We start from the raw sequence: 6,221 nt of genomic DNA on the forward strand, positions 1-6,221 counted from the left end.
GATAACTACTGATATATACCATATATATAACCCAGTAAAGTCAATTGATATTACTTATTTCTGTGATTTGAGGAGTATTACACTCTGAATGTAATGTTATAAGTATTCCTTGTCCATAACTTTAGAAGACCAAAATAGTAAAAAAAAAAAGTCATAACGTATAAATACCAAATATATACCAATTGTTCCAAGTGAAGCAAATTTTGAAGTGGTAAAACACCTTGAAACACATCTAATATTATGAAAAACTGGTATATGCAGCATTAAACATTGGAAGCAGTTAAAGAAAAAAACAAAAATAATTGTATATTAGCATAAGTAAATTGTAAAATGTAAACATCGCTGGCACTTTAACACTGTTGTTGCTGATCAGTGATCATTTTTTCACCAATTTCAGCACAACATAAAATTGTAAGTTTTTATCAGATTCCGCTCGTTTTAGTTTTATATGATTCAGAAAAATGAACTTCATCGAACTATTAGATTTTTTTTTTTTTTTTTTCAAAATCTTCCCACTCTCCTACAGTTCAAAAGTTCAATACTCAGTTCACCTAAAAAAATAAACTAAACATTGTATAATGATTTTAAAAGGCCCATAGATGTTCTAGACACATTAAAGCATGATGTTATAGAATGATACAGGGTAATTTAATTTAGCATGACTTAAAGTCAAGCAATGTGAATACACTTACCTTAAAGTCTGGTTGTTTTTGCCCAAGTGGTTTGATGTCAGTGGAGAGGCTCGGTGTGGACTTACTGGGCCTCGGATGAAGTGGCTAGTGTGGCCCTGTTGGGCCTCAGATGAAGTGGTTGGGGTGGATGAAGTAGAGGGCTGGAGTTCATGGGTTGAAGTTTGTCTGGGGTTTGTGGGCTGAGATTGACACAGAGCTGTTATTTTTGGAAGACCTGAAATATTCTGCCATGTGTGTCTGCTGTGTATTACCCAGCAGTACTTCATAGAGCTGATGGTAGGCACATCATAGCCTGGTCCAGCACCTGTTTCAGAGCAGCACTTCTAGATGTGTCAGGGTCCTCTTCAGTGAAAGTCTTCAAGTTTAGAATCAAAATGAAACTGCTTGTATAACTGGTGAAATGTTAATAGTTTCTCTGCTGGCTCTTCTCATCCTCTTCTCTCTGAATCCTTTCTATCTGGGAATTCAGCTTTGCCAATATTTCCTATGGGTTTCTTTCATCCTCGTCATCTAATAGTTTACTGACATCATCTAGCAACATGTCTTCAAAGCCCTCGCCAAGCAGTCTCTTTGCCAGCTGAACATTTATTCACCACACTAGGCCATAATTTTCTCCAGCCTACATTTATTATTGATTTGGGAATATCCCTTGAATTGGGTTAGGCATTTGCAGTGTTGAATTTATGCTAGAATTCTGACACTCCAGGCCCTGAGCCATTGTCCATTGTTACCAGCAGTTTTTGCACCACTGTGTGTGTAGATTCACTTAAATGACTTGATTACACTGTTATCCAGTGGTTGTATCAGTGATGTCATATTTAGTGGTAACAGACAACATAAACCTTTAGGTTTAAATCCTGCAACAGGTCAGGATGAACATGGAAATCATTAAGAGTCAGAAGAATTTTGAGTGGAAAGTTCTTGCTATACAGATAAAACATGACTTCAGGAATAAAATGATGAGTGAACCAGTCAACATGTAATTCCTCTGTCTTCCATGCTATCTTGTTTGACCACCAGGTAGCAGGCAAAGTGGTTTTATCTTTGTTTTAAAGCACGGGGATTCTTTGAGTGATAAACAAGCATGGGTCTACATTTAATCACCTGCTGCATTAAAGTTCAGCAGCAAACTGAAACGGTCCTCTGCTGGCTTGAAGCCAGCAGCACTTCTTTCCTTGCTTGTTGATGTAAGTTGTAGAAGGCATCTTCCAGAAAAATCTTGTCTCATCAGCATTAAACACTTGCTCAGGTGCACAGTTGCCCTCTGAAATCATTACCAGCAACTTTGGAGGAAAATTCTCTTCTGGTGTGTGGTCAGCATCCATGGCTAAAGTTACATGCATTTTCAGGTTTTGCTTCCTGCTCTCATTCTGTTTTATAGTAAGAAGAGAGTTTCTCACTGATTACAAGGAAAGTAAGTGATCCACTTTTTTTTTATTCCCTGAATCCAGTCATTCAGCATTTTTTCAGTTATATTAAGCTATATTGACCACTTTTCATGTCACAGTTTGGGTTACTCATCACAAAAGCTCTCTATTTTCTGGTCAGTGTCTACGATCAGACATATTGTTGATTCCCTCATCCCGGTAAACCTTGGCTGCACTAAGCACGTTTGTACCACCGTTAAGCATATCTATTACCTCTATTTTCTCTACTAGAGGCATAGTTTCATAATTAAACTTGGTACCTTCACCTACACTACATTGCCCACTTGATGCCATAGTTAATATCCAGACATGGCACAGGGCGATAAAAAGATCTGAAATGGAGTAAGAACACACAAGAGAGAAATCTTGCAGTACGTGTCCACAAAGCATGAGTGGGAGGTGAAGGGAGGGTACAAAGTTAGGTCTACCATAACACAGTAGAGGCCCGAGGCCTCTACTGTGTTATGCCTTTGCAGAGGCCTGAGTGCCACTGCGATGTAAGTGGATGTGCAAAAAGTGGTGGTCTTCTGTATACACATTCGCCCCAATAATTTTTATTGTAATTGGACACAGCATTGGAAGTTTTACAGATTTACACCAAGCAAGAATGCAGTTTATGTGGACCACTTTTGTGTAGTATCTTTTGTTGCTTGTTTGTCAGTTTTAATTAATGTTTTGTATTATAATTTTGGCTTGTCTGTGTTAGCACAAATGATTGTATTTAATTTTTTTACTAAAAATACTGAATGTAGATGAATGGTTCGGAGAACTGACAAGTTGATAAATTAGACACATGTGCAACACTTGGTATCTTTTATAAGGAAATGTTTCGCCACACAGTGGCTTCATCAGTCCATAACAAAGGAGAACGGGGAAGAACAGGAGGAGCTTGAGGTAATCAGTCCCTCAGCCTTAAGTTAATGTGGTCAGTCCATCAATCTTGAAAAGAATAACCTTATAAGAGAAAGCACTTTGTAAATTATACAGCTACCTCGTTTTCTTTTTCTTTCTTTCTTTTAGCATTTTTGTATTTTTCTGTTTTTGAGGTGACTCGAGTGAAGCTTGTTAAGTGCTTTTTGGACACTTTCAAGGATTCTAGTCTCCCAGCCTGATCCCAAGACCAGGCATCCATATTTGCCTGGTGTGCCAGGCTGTTGCTGCTAATGACCCTCTGTCCTACATAGCAGGCTAGAACCTGGCTTTTCTGGTACTTGGAGTAGATCTCATGTCATGTTCAGTAAGATGTCTCTGTACACAAATAACCATGCACACATGCACACACACACACGTATGCACACACGCATATGTACACAAACATATGCACACAAACATATGCACACACACATATGCACACACACACATGCACACACACACATGCACACACACACATGCACACACACATATGCACACACACATATGCATACACATGCACACACATGCACACACACATGCACACCCACCCCCACACATGCATGCTCACAGGCACGTGCACACATGCGCACACACCACACATGCACAATCACATACGCACACATACACACATGCACACACACCACACACCACGTGCACACACACCACACACCATGTGCACACACACCACACACCACGTGCACACACACCACACACCACGTGCACACACACACACACACACCAAATGCACGCACACACACACCAAACACACGTGCACACACCAAACATGCGCACACACCAAACGTGCGCACACACACCAAACATGCGCGGGCACACACACACACACACACACACACACACACACACACACACACACACACACACACACACAGGAGAATGAAACTTATGACAATGTTTTGGTCTGACTTGGACCATTAACTAGTCATTCAAAATTGTGAAACATCATAAGCTTCTCTCTCCTATGTTCAGGTTATTTGTGTAATGTTCCAGTCATGGTATTGTGCCTTTTCATTCTTTAAGGTGTCTCATGTTTGTATTTCATTGTATTGTGTTTTTTTTTTAAATATACAGGCAGAATATTAAATATTGGATTGATCATTTAAAAAAATATTTTAAGAGGAATGGCATGTAATATTTGTAAAGAAGTTCTGTTGTATTTAAGCAGTGATTTTGAGCTTATAATTTTTTGCTCTGTATCATTTGGTTCATATTAATGTGCCACTGTTGTCTTGTGAAGTGTGCCACTGTTGTCTTGTGAAGTGTGCCACTGTTGCCTTGTGAAGTGTGCCACTGTTGTCTTGTGAAGTGTGCCACTGTTGTCTTGTGAAGTGTGCCACTGTTGTCTTGTGAAGTGTGCCACTGTTGTCTTGTGAAGTGTGCCACTGTTGCCTTGTGAAGTGTGCCACTGTTGCCTTGTGAAGTGTGCCACTGTTGTCTTGTGAAGTGTGCCACTGTTGTCTTGTGAAGTGTGCCACTGTTGTCTTGTGAAGTGTGCCACTGTTGTCTTGTGAAGTGTGCCACTGTTGTCTTGTGAAGTGTGCCACTGTTGTCTTGTGAAGTGTGCCACTGTTGCCTTGTGAAGTGTGCCACTGTTGTCTTGTGAAGTGTGCCACTGTTGTCTTGTGAAGTGTGCCACTGTTGTCTTGTGAAGTGTGCCACTGTTGCCTTGTGAAGTGTGCCACTGTTGTCTTGTGAAGTGTGCCACTGTTGTCTTGTGAAGTGTGCCACTGTTGTCTTGTGAAGTGTGCCACTGTTGTCTTGTGAAGTGTGCCACTGTTGTCTTGTGAAGTGTGCCACTGTTGTCTTGTGAAGTGTGCCACTGTTGTCTTGTGAAGTGTGCCACTGTTGTCTTGTGAAGTGTGCCACTGTTGTCTTGTGAAGTGTGCCACTGTTGTCTTGTGAAGTGTGCCACTGTTGTCTTGTGAAGTGTGCCACTGTTGTCTTGTGAAGTGTGCCACTGTTGTCTTGTGAAGTGTGCCACTGTTGTCTTGTGAAGTGTGCCACTGTTGTCTTGTGAAGTGTGCCACTGTTGTCTTGTGAAGTGTGCCACTGTTGTCTTGTGAAGTGTGCCACTGTTGTCTTGTGAAGTGTGCCACTGTTGTCTTGTGAAGTGTGCCACTGTTGCCTTGTGAAGTGTGCCACTGTTGTCTTGTGAAGTGTGCCACTGTTGTCTTGTGAAGTGTGCCACTGTTGTCTTGTGAAGTGTGCCACTGTTGCCTTGTGAAGTGTGCCACTGTTGCCTTGTGAAGTGTGCCACTGTTGCCTTGTGAAGTGTGCCACTGTTGTCTTGTGAAGTGTGCCACTGTTGCCTTGTGAAGTGTGCCACTGTTGCCTTGTGAAGTGTGCCACTGTTGTCTTGTGAAGTGTGCCACTGTTGTCTTGTGAAGTGTGCCACTGTTGTCTTGTGAAGTGTGCCACTGTTGTCTTGTGAAGTGTGCCACTGTTGCCTTGTGAAGTGTGCCACTGTTGCCTTGTGAAGTGTGCCACTGTTGTCTTGTGAAGTGTGCCACTGTTGCCTTGTGAAGTGTGCCACTGTTGTCTTGTAAGTGTGCCACTGTTGTCTTGTAAGTGTGCCACTGTTGTCTTGTGAAGTGTGCCACTGTTGTCTTGTGAAGTGTGCCACTGTTGTCTTGTGAAGTGTGCCACTGTTGTCTTGTGAAGTGTGCCACTGTTGTCTTGTGAAGTGTGCCACTGTTGTCTTGTGAAGTGTGCCACTGTTGTCTTGTGAAGTGTGCCACTGTTGTCTTGTGAAGTGTGCCACTGTTGTCTTGTGAAGTGTGCCACTGTTGTCTTGCTAGTGTGCCACTGTTGCCTGGTGAAGTGTGCCACTGTTGCCTTGTGAAGTGTGCCACTGTTGTCTTGTGAAGTGTGCCACTGTTGCCTTGTGAAGTGTGCCACTGTTGTCTTGTGAAGTGTGCCACTGTTGTCTTGTGAAGTGTGCCACTGTTGTCTTGTGAAGTGTGCCACTGTTGTCTTGTGAAGTGTGCCACCCTGTTGCCTTGTGAAGTGTGCCACTGTTGCCTTGTGAAGTGTGCCACTGTTGTCTTGTGAAGTGTGCCACTGTTGTCTTGTGAAGTGTGCCACTGTTGTCTTGTGAAGTGTGCCACTGTTGTCTTGTGAAGTGTGCCACTGTTGTCTTGTGAAGTGTGCCACTGTTGTCTTGTGAAGTGTG

At 42.2% G+C, this 6,221-nt stretch overlaps 1 protein-coding gene across 14 annotated transcripts in view; it reads left to right on the forward strand.

Annotated features, from left to right (window-relative positions):
• The window catches only part of dop (microtubule-associated serine/threonine (MAST) protein kinase dop), a 227,401-nt gene that overhangs the window by 182,670 nt on the left and 38,510 nt on the right, over positions 1-6,221 (forward strand). The window lies entirely within an intron of this gene.

This window comes from Cherax quadricarinatus, chromosome 91 (assembly GCF_038502225.1).
Source record: "Cherax quadricarinatus isolate ZL_2023a chromosome 91, ASM3850222v1, whole genome shotgun sequence".
NCBI classification, from domain to species: Eukaryota; Metazoa; Arthropoda; class Malacostraca; order Decapoda; family Parastacidae; genus Cherax; species Cherax quadricarinatus.